We start from the raw sequence: 15,271 nt of genomic DNA on the forward strand, positions 1-15,271 counted from the left end.
AAAAATGTTCTCTTCCTGATGTATATCCATAGTCAATTATGTCGTCCAGTGATGTAGATCATCATTAATAATGACAACCCATTGCCCTAAGATGTTGAACAGCTGACACATCAACCTACTGACCACCAACTGGTGAACCCGCCATGAATCTCCTTGTTCAGGCACTTCCTGGAACAGGTTTAAAACTGTCTCCTTACTGTGTTCCTGTCACCCTGTCATATGCACCCCTGAGTACAAGAAGCGATTGTGCAGACATGGTCTAGCATCATCTCTATCAGGAAGCTGGCTCAGAGCAATGATTTGTAGCCAATGCTGGACTAAGCACATGTAAATAGGAGGTGGCTCAAAAGGACCGGAGGAGATCAGCAGCATTGATTTGATATTCAATTACTGATATTAATGGTAATAGGCAGAATGTAATACTTCTGTCAAAATCTTTTATTTTCATTATTTTTTAATGGATAGTAATCAATACTTTATTATGAGAGAACATTTATGAAGTCCTCATTTATATTTGCTTATACTTACCTATTTTTATGGTTATTGACAAATAGACTGCTAAAAACAACATTTTGATACAAATAAAAAGACAGTAATGTTTGAACGCATTCAGGAGAAAGTGAAGTATTCACACTGTCATTTTTTTGACCAGGTCTTGTGACTCCATTTTTTTTAACTCAGGAACGGGTATGGCTGCCTGAGCTCATTGATTACAGATCACTGTTAATAAGGAGCATTTGTAAAGCAGCCATGGTGATACAGTCTCTACAAGCCAGTTCATGATGGCCCTTCAGTCTCCACAATTAAGTCATCCAGCAGGCATGCCCCCTGTTGCAGCTGCTCTGTCAATCTCATTTTGTAGTACAAATGAGCTTAGGCCCAGTGTTTGACATGGGGTTTTAACACCAAAGAAGGCAATTCTGCTACTTCAAATGAGCCTAATTGGTTGTGCGCTCAGGCGTTCACTCAAGCTGTTTCAGTCCATCAGAGAAAGATTCTAACCAATTGGACATCTCTGGTATAAAAAAAGCACCAGAATTCTCATTGAGCTATAAAGAAGAGCAATATTTATAATAACAACTCACCCTAAAAAAAAAATCAAAGCCGCCTGTCAGCCTTACACTGTCATAGTCAATAAGAAAAATTGAAAAATAATGTGTTTTATTTAAAATGGAATCAATAATAGCTTATGAATATAAGACATCTAATTAAAGACAAAATACAATTTCAGTTCTTGTCCAAATGATTACCAAACTGTAAAAGTATCAGGTTAAAACAAAATACATACATATTGTAAGAATTAACCAAAATATTTGTATTATCTGTTTGACGAGTAATAACAATATTTTAGTAGAGTTCTAATAAAAAATAAATTTCCAAAATATTAAATTCAAAAAAGAAGCATTACATATTATTGTAAAATGCAATGAAATGCTGATGGGTTTATATTATATTTATTTGTTAAATGATAACTTAAGTTTTTTTTTAATTGTTACACACCGAATTTTAATTGTGCCCTTATGGAGTCATATACAATGACTGTATTTAATATACACCATTATAGATTTACCCCCTGGCAGCTGAGTAATCAGCATCTGCAACTGCAGTGCAACTGCAGCTCTGCATAGCAGAAACCAGAGACTGCTTAGGTAATAAACAGATGCTGGTCCCCATGTCCACAGATATTTGCAAACTACGTACATTAATTCACATAGATTTTTTTAAATAAAAATGATCATAGTCACAATCTTATCCAATTTTTGTATGCGCACAGTATTGAAGTTTCCCATTAAGAACATACTATTCTAAAAAAGGGCTACCTAAAGGGGCTTTCACTCTTATTTAAAAAGTCAGAAGTCTAGCCCTCTGTAATGTAAATCAATATGGATCTCACCTCATACCCGAGGTGTTACATGAAATAAGCTTTTCTTTGGTGGCTGGAAAAGCTGCAGTTTTCTGTGGTAAAAACTGCTATGGATTTCTTGTAAATTAAAGTTGGATGATAAAGGCCCATTGCTCGCAGTACTTACTTTAGACAATGAAACCCCAAAGAGGTGAACCAAAATTGATACTGCTAAGGGGTACAAAGCATTTCCAGTTTGTTATTAAAAGCAAAAAATAATTTTCACTGTATCATTTTAAAATCCTGCAATGCAAAACTCATCTGACACATTCATTGTTTTTAACCGCTTGAGTACTAAAATAGCTTGAAAATCGACAAGAAAGTAAACCAAAAAATAGATTACATAAGTTTAAGGAAGCCATAATAACTTTAGATTAATGGTATTTAGGATATTTCAGTTTATAAGTGTTTAACCCATCAATTTATATATGTTTTATACCTTAGTTGCTCAAATAAACTTTTAATACATGAAAAATGATTCCTAGAGTACCATGGGTTAGCTGCCTCCTTAAGGCTTTGCTTGTCTGACTGGAATTTCAACTAAGCCACGTGACAAGGAAATACAGTATGTTGGTGCTCTGAATAATATCACTTGTTTTTATAAACTGCAATCTGAGCTACAGTGATTGTTTCAGATTGACATAATCAAGCAAAAAAGAAGCCAAAAGCTTCACCTGTTGACCAAAAAAGTGAAAATACATATTTACTAACCAAAAAACATATTTGTAACACATTTTTCCCCTGACCATAATGAGAAAAAAAACATGCACAAGAAAAAAAAACTTGCTTCAGTGACGAGGGAGCAGGGAGACAGCTTTCCGGTCAATCAGGAAGCCGGGCGCCGTGTAATGATTCATTGCTTGGATTCCTGATTGGCCAAGTTCTAAGGAAGCCGATCATTACATAGCGCCCGGGTTCCAAATTGGCCAGAAAGCCGGCTCCAAGCTTTCTCATCACCTGGTGACGAGGGAGCATGGAGACGGCTTCCCTGCTAATCAGGAAGCCGGGTGGCCAGTCTATACACGCCACCTGGCTTCCTTAATGGGACTTCCAGTATCAGTATTCAGTATCGGCGAGTACCAAAAAAAATTATATCGGTACTCGTACTCGATACCAAAAAAACGGTATTGGTGCATCTCTAGTTACTACCTATTCTAAATAACACAGATTGTTCTGATGCTCTGATGGAAATTATAGAGTGGTTATCAGTTCTTGAAGTCAAACATACAGTACTGGTACAAAGTCTACAGTTCAGTACTGAACAGATATTCCCTGGGTACCATTGCCTCCCTTACTGTCACTGTACAGTACAATATGCAGTTTACAATGCAGCCTACACTTACACCCTGTCTCCTGTGCTGGCAGGCAAATAAAAGCATTATCTCCACCTGGAAACACAATTTAGTAAATAGATCTCTGGTAGCATTTCAGTAGATGCTAACATTCTCATTGTGTAATAATCTCTGTGAAATGTTGCCTGTTTTAAAAACAAAATCCCAAAGTGTTAAACCATTCATATACAATAATAACCCAACAAGATATGAAGTTCCAATATACTCTGTTGTCTATTTTTTTAAATAAACAAAATCAGGGATGTTTGCTGATGATAACAATGGTGATTCATATAAATATAACATTTATGGTGATCATTATTACAGCTTTTACTAGGTTAACCCCAGGGTTTTGTCTCAATGCGGTTCAACAAGACATGACTATACCAAAGAAGGACATGGATAAAATAGGACAATGGGCAGATGAGGTTTATTATTGAAAAATGTAGTCATGCAAACAAGTCAAAATGCATGCTACTGACTAATAGGAGATCCACTGGGGGAATCGTAGGTGGATAAAGATTTGGGAGTCCTTATAGACAGTAGACTTAGTAACTGCATGCAATGCCAGCCTGCAGTAAATTAGGCTACTAGACTACTTTCATAAATGAAAAAGGGAATGTATTGTAAAGACAAATCGATAATTCTGCCTCATTACAAAACAGTGATTCAGCCTCATTTGATTATGCTGTTCAGTTTTGGTCACTGATCCACAGAAAGGATATCCTTAAGCTGGAGAGAGTCCAAAGGAGGGCAATTAATCTAATAAAGGGGTTATTCTATGAGGAAAGATTGCAAGCATTGAACTTGTTCACTCTGGAAAATAGGAGACCGAGAGGGGACATTATTATACAGGATTTATATAGCGCCAACAGTTTGCGCAGCGCTTCACAATATAAGGAAGACATTGCAATCACAATACAATTCAAGACAAGATGGTAAGGAGGGCCCTGCTCATGAGGGCTTACAATCTAAAAGGACATGATAGCAATGTACAAATTGTTCAATGGTGGTCATTGAACGGTCATTCAGCCTGTAGATAAATTCTGCCACCTTCAGGATGCAGTGTTCATTTGCTATTCCAACCCTCTGCACCCATTAAAAGGATAACTGTTAAATTCAACTACACTAATAAATAATTTAATTAAAGAAATAAAATTGTATTTGTACATTTTTGCATATTTGTCAACAGTATACAAAACAAACAAAAGCCTTTGTATGTTCTTAGAAATATGTAAAAAGTGTTTGGGCATACAAATAAGTCAGAGGGGGTGATTTACTAACCTAAACACATGCACGCACTAGGTGCGTGTGATTTTTACACAGCAAAACTTATTTATCAACCAAAAAGTCCCTAAAAGCATATTTCCACGAATGCCATATATGGAAAAATCATGCACATGATGCATATATAATGCTGCTTCACAGTTAAGACAAAAATGGTTAGCTCATGTATTTACATTCCTGCATTCATCAACGCAAGCAACACAACGTAGAGCTAATTTACACAACATCACCTTGCAATTCATGCAGGGCTTTGCACAACACACCTGCTGGGTGTGTACACACTACAAAGGTGTCTAGATTCCACCAATAGATCATGCTGGGAGGGAACACACTACAGAGGTGAATACTTGTTCGTGGCGTGTTTATAAGGTTAGTAAATCAACCCGATAGAGTTATTGCTAAATTAACTATCACAAGCTGTCATTGCTAAGTTTGACCTGGGCATATAGACATCAATGATGACCTCTGGTCACAAAAGGGTTATAAAAGACTTTAGTCCATTATGTTCTACCTCTCAATTTAACTGCTGGAGTTTTGGCCCAAAAAAATGGAAAACAAAATCTAAACAACTGCTGCCAATTGTGTTACAAGAGGAAAAAAAGCTTACTGACCCCACAAGAGTGGTTGGATCAATTCATTGAATCAAGATAAAGTTATTATAAATATGGATATTGTGAGCTGTAGGAAAATTAACCCCTTCTATTTAGAATCTATTATTGATTTTGCCTTGGGATAGAAAGTCAATTTGACAAATTTTACATTATACTTTAAGCATTACATCGAAGAAGTATTAATGTGTTCTGGTGATGCAAACTAAAGCTGAAGTTATTATTAAAAAGTTCCCAGCTCAGCTGTGTATAATCCACTAGACCCATGTACCAGATAATCGGAGCAGACGTTTTCTCACGTTCATTATCCAAAAAATATTGACCCCATGCAATGTGTTTTAAATTTGTCTTGTGACTTTTTGATTGGACTACTCCAAATTAAACACAAAAGGAATATATGAAAATGTGAAACTATTAAATAAAAGTTTGTAAAGAAAAAACATTACTACCGTAAGTACGCCTTCTCAGAAAACTGTCAAGAAATGTTAAGAGGTTCATTTGAGATATGTAAGAAAATTAATTTGTCTTCTAACTGATTTGAAATGCAATTTGTTTCCAGAAACGTGTAAAGCTGCTGTGAATATAACACATGAGATCATATTTATTACCATTTGTTGTAATGTTAGCAGAGGTGCTTTGTATTGCTTTCATTTTATAATTTGTACTTGGAAAAAAGGTTGTATGGAACAGTTGACTAAGTGGCCTCTTAGTCCATCCTGAAAAATATTTGGACCTTTGAGAATCGAGTGTTGGGTTCAACGCCATTCAGACAGCACACAGTGTTAATTTTTTTTTTACAATATTAAACTTACCACATTGTACCATTGGGTTTTATTGTAAATTAAATAACTACTAAAATTATCCATAATCAGGCACTTTACTGGTAAAGGAAAATAGGTATTTGGCCTAATCATCAGCACAAGTAAGTGAAGCACTAGACTTTACCAACCAGTCTGTAAAATCCCATATATGTGTTGATGATTAGTGGTATTGCTAAGCCCCACAGCCCTGTTCATCATAGAAATCTCCCTCTGTGCTGAACCAGTAAATGTGCCACTTTAATAGTGCATTTTAAAACCTCCATCTCTGATCTTCTGCTTATATTTCAGACCCTACAGTGCCAGCAGCTGGCAAGTAAAGTGAAGCCCCTTGCCACCTTCCAAGTTTAAGAAGGAATGTCACATTCCTCAATTTCAAATCAATTCTACTCACTTGAATATCTCATCTATATCAACCAACACCCACTTTTCCCTTTGCAAGGGAATTTGCACTTTGCAAAGGAAGTTTTGCTAAGCTAAGGGTAAACTTCTTGTGCAAAGTGTAAATTCCACTGCAAAATGAATAACTTTTGTCTTTAGTAAATCAACCCTAATGATTGGAATTTGGCCTACTGAAGATGTGTTTTATTTTAGGAAGCGGTGAAAATTTTTATCAGCAATGTGTATTTGTTGGAAAGTCCAAGGACTAAAATGGGAGTTTTTTTCAAATAATCACACAAAAGATGCATAGTTATATTGTACAACCCCACAAAATAGGATATGAATTGGGTTAAGCAAACTGTTTGCTTGAAGTGGGAATTACTAAAGGCAGAATCTCACAACTACAAGCTCAGTTTTGTATTTCCAGCTTTGCAAAGTTGAGATAATTGGGGTGCTTTCCCATTGGTGTCTGCATGTCCTGTAAGCCAGTCTTCTCCTAACCTTTCCAAACACCAGTCAATAGCAAAAGTCCCTGCATAAAGGAATAGCTTTTTCATAGTGACCACCATTCTCTATGATCATTGGGACTGCATACATCTGTCAGAGGCTACTTAGAGACACATTGCTGCAGAATTACACTGCATGGGTGAGGTCTGCAGCCACTCAACATCAACCGGCTGGTCTACGACCGCCTGAGCCACCACCTTACCGTTAACAATCTCATTAAACCTGTTTCAATCTGGCTTTCGCCCACAACACTCCACAGAAACTGCCTTTCTAAAACTTACTATGATCTACTAACTGCTAAAATCATTGGCACTACTCTATACTCTTTTAGACCTTTCTGCTGTCTTTGACACAGTTGACCACCCACTTCTCCTTAATAAACTCCAATCCCTTGGCCTCCAAGACTCTGCTCTCTCATGGTTCACCTCCCACCTTCAGTGTCACCCACAATTTTTCATCCTTCTCTCCTTTTCCTCTTTCCATCAGTGTCCCCCAAGGGTCTGCCTGTCCTTGGGCCCCTTCTATTCTCCATCTACACCTCTTCCCAGGGTCAGTTGATATCCTCCCATGGCTTCCAATACCATCTTTATGCTGATGATGCCCAAATCTATCTCTCCACTCCTCAGCTCTCCCCTTTGTCTCTTCACATATCACTAATCTACTCACTGACATCTCAGCATGTATGTTACACCACTACCTCAAACTCAATCTGTCCAAAACTGAGCTTATAATATTTCCTCCTCTCCATGTTCCCTCTCCTGACTTCTCCATCACAATCAACATCAACATCACAATCAACTTCTCCATCACAATCAACATCACTACAATCAACCCCTCCTGTCAAGCCAGGGTACTTGGTGTAATCCTTGATTCTGAGCTCTCCTTTAACCTCCCTGGCGGTATGATTATAGGTTAAGGTCCACATCCAATCACTATCTAAATCTTGCCGACTCAACCTCTGTAACATTTCTAAAATTCTCCCCTTTTTACCAAATGAAACCACAAAGTTTCTAATTCACTCCCTTGTAATCTCTAATCTCGACTATTGTAACTCCCTCCTTGTACGCCCACCACAAAACAGGCTTTCCCCCTTCAGTCTATCATGAATGCCGCTGCCAGACTTATCTACCTTACCAACCGTTCAGTGTCTGCCACCCCTCTCTGCCAAGCTATCCTCTGGATCCCAATTGCCTAATGAATAAAGTTCAAAATACTAACAACAACACACAACTCAGCCTCGACTTCATCAAAAACCTCATCTCAAAATATCACTCAAACCGTCCACTACGCTCCTCTCAAGACCTCCTGCTCTCTAGCTTTCTCATCACTTCCTCCCATGCTCGCCTCCAGGACTTTTCCAGAGTGTCTCCCATCTTCTGGAACCCACTACCCCAATCTATCTACTTATCTCCTACGCTGTCCACTTTTGGCCGATCCTTAAAAACTCATCTCTTCAGGGAAGCCTATCCCACCTGAACATAACTGCCCTTTTACTTCTTTCACCTACTCAATCGAAACAATAATTACCTTTTGTATTACTTGCCTCTCCTTCTAGATTGTAAGCTCTTACAAGCAGGGCCCACCTAACCCTATTGTACTGAAATTGTATTGTAACTGTACTGTCTCCCCCATTTTGTAAAGTGCTGTGCAAACTGTTGGTGCTATATAAATCCTGTATAATAATAATAATAACCTTCTTGTCAAAAATTACTGTTTTGTCAGAAATTTGCACAGGGTGTATTGGGCTGTCTAAAGCCACGCAGAGAGGGTGAAGGCAAAAGTCAGGAAGAGTACTCTTCTAGTGACATGGGTAATACAAGCAAAAACAGAAGTTATACAAGGAAAGTCCCTAGGTCAGTCTCTGCGTTATTCACTAAACCTGTTACCAGAAAACCTAAATGAGCTAAATGTTGTTAGCTTGTCCCAAAAATGCTGACCCTGTGACCTGTTTTTTATTTCTATCAATTTTTATTTTGTCAGGAAAGTGTCAGTTTGTCAGAAATAGACCACCATATCTGTTTCTCACACCCATCCCTTACATAAGTATTACCCACAGAAAAACCATTATTTCACTTTTCACATGTCTTTTCACATCAAAGGACAAATAGAAAATGTATATTTTACAAACAGCCTAAATTTGTACATTCCCTTTGCACAGTCCCACTGTTGCTGTGATACTAGAATTATCAACATTAATGAAATCATTCATTAATTCATTAGATAGATAATTGTTGCCCAGTGGGTGTCAGTTGGGCTCATATACTATAGCTGTCATAAATCTGCCAATTATTTTACAGACACTTAAAAAAAACATGCTGAAGCTCAAGAAGCCTGTATCTAATCTGATATATAAACTTAGCACAGGAACACCAAATTTATCATGGTAGTTTAGAGTGTGACTGGGCTTCCAAAAGCCACAAGCTTTTGAAAACAGATTTTGTATGTGGATTGTTTACTTTTGAAGCAAAAGATTGGTAATTATGTAATGAGGAATGAGGTACATATCTTATAAATGGAAATTAGATTACTTTTCCATCTACAAACATGATTGATAGACCCAAATCAAACAGAGTGCTGACAGAAAGGAAGATTCTCCACATTCTATCTGCTCCAGTTTTCATAAATTCCCCCATTTCAGAAAAACTGAAAAAAAAGCAAAGATTAAATCCTGGAACATACATACAAATAGATAGATTAAAGGCAGGTACATCTGGAGACAACACATTTTTCCTTAAAGGAGAACTATGAGGTGAGTGCTTTTCACTCATCCTCATAGTTGTAGCCGACCTGTGACAATGAGACTGTCACAGGTCTGCTCAGTAGATCGGGAAGTGAGCGAACACATACCGGCGTTCGCTCACTTCTCAATCCTGTCATGGCTCTCTGCAGTGACAGGGGAGGGACTGGATTCCCCCCTCCCCGCTCCGATCCTCCAGCGCTGACTGGCGGAATGGACAGGGAGGGGGCGGGTACAGCTGGCTCTGCCCCTAGATAGGCAGAGCCAGCTGTCACTCACGCAGCTAGGTGGATCCAGACATAATTGTCGGGATCCGCTTCAGCTGCGGCGTCTCAGTATGCCGCGAGCTGTAGCTCGCGGTATACTGAGCTTAGGGTGATGGGAGGACGCTGGTTTGTGTCCTCCTGTTACCCTTCGGAGAACTATGGGGAAAAGCCCTAACCCCATAGTTCTCTTTTAAAGGTGCAAAGACGCACCTGAAGCACAGGCAAAAGTTGTCCAATGACATCCAGTGTGTCTCAGCAATCAATAACTAGCTTTTTAAAGTGAACAAATTAAACACTGTGTGTGAATGTCCCAAGAGTGGGTAGCAGTGGAGGACAGGATGTTGCAATTCCAGCACCCCCAAAATATTCATGCTACCCACTCTCCATTTGCACTGGAAGCCTCTATTGCTGTTCTGGTGGAAAATCCAAATGCTGCATTTACTCTCACTTTCATTTCAGGACAATTTGACAGAATTAATCTCTTCAATGGGGACAGAAATCTTAAACATTTTGCTCTATTCAAATATAACAAATATCTATTTAGTTATTCTTTTACTTTTATTGTGATGGTTCATATATCATATTACTTACAACAAATGGCACCAAAGAAATGGAGGGTGTGAACAAGACACCAAAAAAAAATGTTTATTTCCCAAATGTGCATGTGTTAGGCTCACTAAGCGGTGTTAGCATCAGATTAGCATCATTCCATCTCCTGCCAGGCAATTTCACGCCAATCAGTAGTACAATATGCCTACAGACATCTTATTTAGGGGAGGAAATGGTTCATGCTTCTTTTTTAAAAGCTATGAAAGTTTTGTCTTTGAACAATTTCCAGGTATGTGTTCTTTTCACAATAGTAAGTGTTAGTTTAATATTGTTATCATGTAGCAATAAATTGGCATTTGTTATTGGGATGCACCGATACTTTTCGAGTACCAATGCCGATACTTGGCATTTTCACGAGAACTACCAGGATTGCAGAGGTTGCAGCTGGTACCTGGCTCTGGTGCTCCACCACTGTCCTGAAATCTTTAGTCATTATTGTTTTAGAAAAACAGTCACATGACAATAAACAAAAATTTATCAGTACTCGTACTTGTAAGTACTTGGGCAAGTATCAGTACTTGTACTCACAAAACTGGTATTGGTGAATCCCTTTATTTATATTTATAAAAACAAAATATACATTAAAACAGAGATGTACAAATCCCAGGAGCTCCGTGTGCTCCTTACAAATGACAGCTATAATCTGATGATAGAAAGTTATGTACATGCATGTATGAAATGGCATCTTTGCTTCCAGAGCACTTTGATTTTTGTTTAATTCACATGTATAAAAAGTTGAACTAAATGCTTAATGGTGTTTTAATTATCTCTGGGTCAATAAGGGACATTGAGTGTAAACAGTTGTATTTTTTTCTTTAGTAATAATTGTTTTAGGTTTCAAACACTGAAAAGGCTAGGTGCACAATCCTGAACCCAATAGTTTTCAATGAACCTTTTTGGGACCTAACCAAATCTTTTTATTTGTTGGTAATGTTCATAACTGTTGGTTTATAGTGTTGTGGTATATGCATTATTTATGGATTTATGTTTGTTTGTCTTTTGCTTTAAACAAAATGCTTCTACTGTTTTTGCATTCCTTTTACCATGGCTTTAATAATTTATATCATTTTAGTGACTGGTTTATAAAGGGGAACAGTTATTGCTATCTTCTCTTTTTAAGCATTAATACTCCGCAGGGCTATGCAGGAGAGCCAACCAACTGACTTGGACTGTTCACATCCTCAGGTTCTCCTCCTCTAGTTTGAATTGTGTTCCATTTTCATTTATAGTGTGTGATGGTATCTTAGGTCTCCCCAGGCCAACATTGAGTAATGCACATTTTATAGCGAACTGAAGTGCTTTAGACTGTTTCTTTCTTTTTCTGTTCTTGGGTTAGTTCATTTTTTGAATATTTTGTCATTAGCAGTATGGCGACAATTGCATGATATCTATATATAGATATATATCTATATCTATATATAAATATATATAGATATAGATATATATACACACATTCTCATAATACACAGGACGCCCTTATCCAGGCATGCAGCTTCATGGCTAGGAAAGGCAGGGCAGCATGCATGCATCCTCTTCTTGTAACAGACTAGACCACATTTTCACCATTGCAGTTACCTTGAAAATGGGGACATTTAAAGGACATGGGCCTATTCCACAGATATGATCTTCCAAAAAGGATGTGAGGGAACATGAGAGGGGCTGATAGTGGACTATGACAGCACCCTTTATAATAAGGTGACCCCCTGACTTCTTTTCTAAATAAAAGCACCAATCATGGGAATGATTGAAACCTCACCCCAGCATCGGTTTAGTTGAAAGTTGGAATAATGTTTGTTAATGATTATGAGGCTCTTATTATGGTTGTAATTTCCTTGTTTTCCAATTTTGCAGACAGTTCTGCAGGAGCTGTAGTCTCTCTTTACGGTCTGTGGGTCCAGCACCTCTTTAACATGGCACATGTTAAAGAGTTGAGGTCTAGGAATACAAGCTCCCACTCCCCCTCAGAAGTCTTGGCCTATGCTGAAGAAAGTCCTCCATAAGTGTCTTGGTCTACTTGAAAAAGAAGAAGTGATTCTTCCTTCTAGCTTGCTGTGGCCCCCTAAAGAGTCCCCCCATTGGGCTAAAAGAAGGGATTTTTTTGAGGGCCCAGAACTGGTGTTGCATTCTTACATCCACCAGAATCAACTGCTTGCCTGGAGGTGTCCTCCATTGGCTGGAGCATTCCTTTGGTTGTTCCCCCCTTCAATAAGAAGAGGACTATAGTGCCTAGCTCAAACCAGCATTGCTTAATTGCCAATCTAGGCTTTTGCCATCTTTTTGGGGCATTTCTTTTTCTCTGTAATGAGCTGTTTCTGATGTAAAGCTCAGAAGTGAGGATACAGTCTTGCCTACACCTTAAACTAGAACTGTAGCAAGGGTATGGGAATTCAAATATTTACATATTCTTATAAAACAGTAAATAAGCTTTCAAATAAGTTCTCAATTACCACTTTAGTAAATGGCGCTATGTAGCTATTCATTCTCAAAGCTCACAATAAAAGCAGTGAAGTTGTTCAAGTTCTCAGTTGGCTCTCTCCCTTCTTCCTGTGCACCTTATCTGTGTTATCATAGAAGGCATGCAGGCTAACAACTCACTACTGGCAAGGGGTAGCTGGGCAACATAATGAAAGTAAAACTGTGAAGCTTCAAATGCAAACTTAAGGATTAAGTACTCCATGTTGGCTGCAGCTAGTGAGGGCTTGTTTTAAAGGTTTTCTACTGCTGGTTAATAACAGATATGAGTGTCCATAGTATGGCCACAGTTCTACTTTAAAGATAGCATCCACCACCCTCTTCAACAAAAATATAAACATGGCTAAGTTTACACAAAAACTGCTTTTTCCAAAGTCTGTGGACAGCGCACTGTTAATTGAATCCAATATTTCCCTTAAGGTGTATTTTCACTTTTGCAGTCAAGTTGGGATAACACCTATTTTATATTTGTTGCATGTTCCTATTCACATAACATAAATTGAAAAAAAAAATGCTTCTTTATTTAAAAATGCAGTTTAACCACTTGAAGACCGTGGTGTTTCACCCCCTTCCTGGCCAGAGCATTTTTCAGTATTCCGCGCTGCGGTACTTTGACAGACGTTTATTCCGTCATGCGGCGCTGTACTGAAATGAATTTCATACCATTTTTTTGGGACAGATAGAGCTTTCTTTTGGTTGTATTTAATTACCACTGGGGTTTTTATTTTCTACTATATAAGAAAAAAAAACATGTTTCCCTATAAAATGTTATGAAACATTTATTATCACCCCAATTTTTTAGCAAAACATAAAAGACGGGGTCACGTCACGTAAATAGACACCAAACGTGTCAAGCTGTAAAATTGTGCGCGCCCACAAAATCGCAGAAAAGGACCGCAACCAAAATTGGCCATAGGCGACGCTTTAAACGTTTTTACCGCTCATCAGTTTAGTGTTACCAGTGATTGATGGCCCTAGAATTATTGCTCTCACTCCAACGTTCGTGGCGATATGTAACATGTGCGGCATAATGGCCGAAATCGTCGTTTTCGTACATAGGCGCACCCAACGCATGTTTGCGTGTGTATGTGTAATAATAAAAAAACACCAAAAAAAACACATTTTTGTGTTTTTTTATTATTTGTGAAAAATTTTTTAGCTTCTTTATTTTTTGAATGTTTTAATTGTTTGTTTTTTTCCTTTTTTTTTTAGACTTAACTTTATTGCTATCACATAGGGGACTAAGAAATCCCCTATGTGATAGCCAGTTCACCAAACAGGTCCTCTTTATGGAGACATCAGGGGTCTCCAAGACCTCTGAAGTCACCTGGGGACCCCCAGAGAGGCTGATGAAGCAGTATGCTATGTGAATAGATACCCATAACAAACATATCAAGGGGGTTTTCTCAATTTTGACTGCAAAAGTGGAAGTACACTTTAAACTAATTTTCTTGTAAATATGGTTAGTCTCTGTATCAGACAAGAAAGGTGATAAACAGCACACCATCTCTGAAGTCACTTGGGGACCCCTAGACAGTGCAAAGAACAGTTCCTATGTTTTAAAAAAGATTCCCGGCAGAAGGAATAAGCTAGCCGAGTGCTATTACTATTATACCATGCCCTTTAATTTACCCAGCCCCACTGATGGCATCTCAGGCTCAGAGGATTTTCAAGAGTGTGCATTGCAATTTCATTTTACTATATAGCATTATACATTTGCAATTAGGCATTTTGTATGTGTCTCCTGCTTTTATGCATAATTGTAGACAATAAGCATAGTTACATAGTTACATAGTATTTGAGGTTGAATAAAGACATTAGTCCATCCAGTCCAACCTATTAGGATCTCATTCTAGGAGTACATGTACCCCTGTATATTATGGTCCCTTAAGAAATCGTCCAAAAGTTTCTTGAACAATTCCACATTATTTGCTGAAATCACCGCCTGTGGCAGTGAGTTCCAGACCCTAACTGATCTTACTGTGAAGAACCCCCTTCGCCCCTTGTGCTTCGCCTAAAATTTTTCCACCAATTTTAGGTGGTGGCCTCTAGTTTTTGTAATGGAGTTAATTTTAAACAGTTTATCGCTAATGTTGCTACCACCATTGAACATTTTGTACATGGAAATCATATCCCCCCTTAACCTCCTCACCTCCAATGTGAACATGTTTAAATTTAGTAGCCTTGTCTCGTAGCTCTGGTCCTCTATACCCCTAATTAGTTTGGTTGCCCTCCGCTGGACTTTTTCCAACTCAAGGACATCTTTTCTTAGTACTGGTGACCAGAACTGGACCGCGTACTCCAGATGAGGTTGAACCAATGATCTATAAAGTGGCAAAATTATAGACTTGT

This window comes from Nanorana parkeri, unplaced genomic scaffold, assembly GCF_000935625.1.
Source record: "Nanorana parkeri isolate BGI_ZX_2015 unplaced genomic scaffold, ASM93562v1 scaffold795, whole genome shotgun sequence".
Lineage (NCBI taxonomy): Eukaryota > Metazoa > Chordata > Amphibia > Anura > Dicroglossidae > Nanorana > Nanorana parkeri.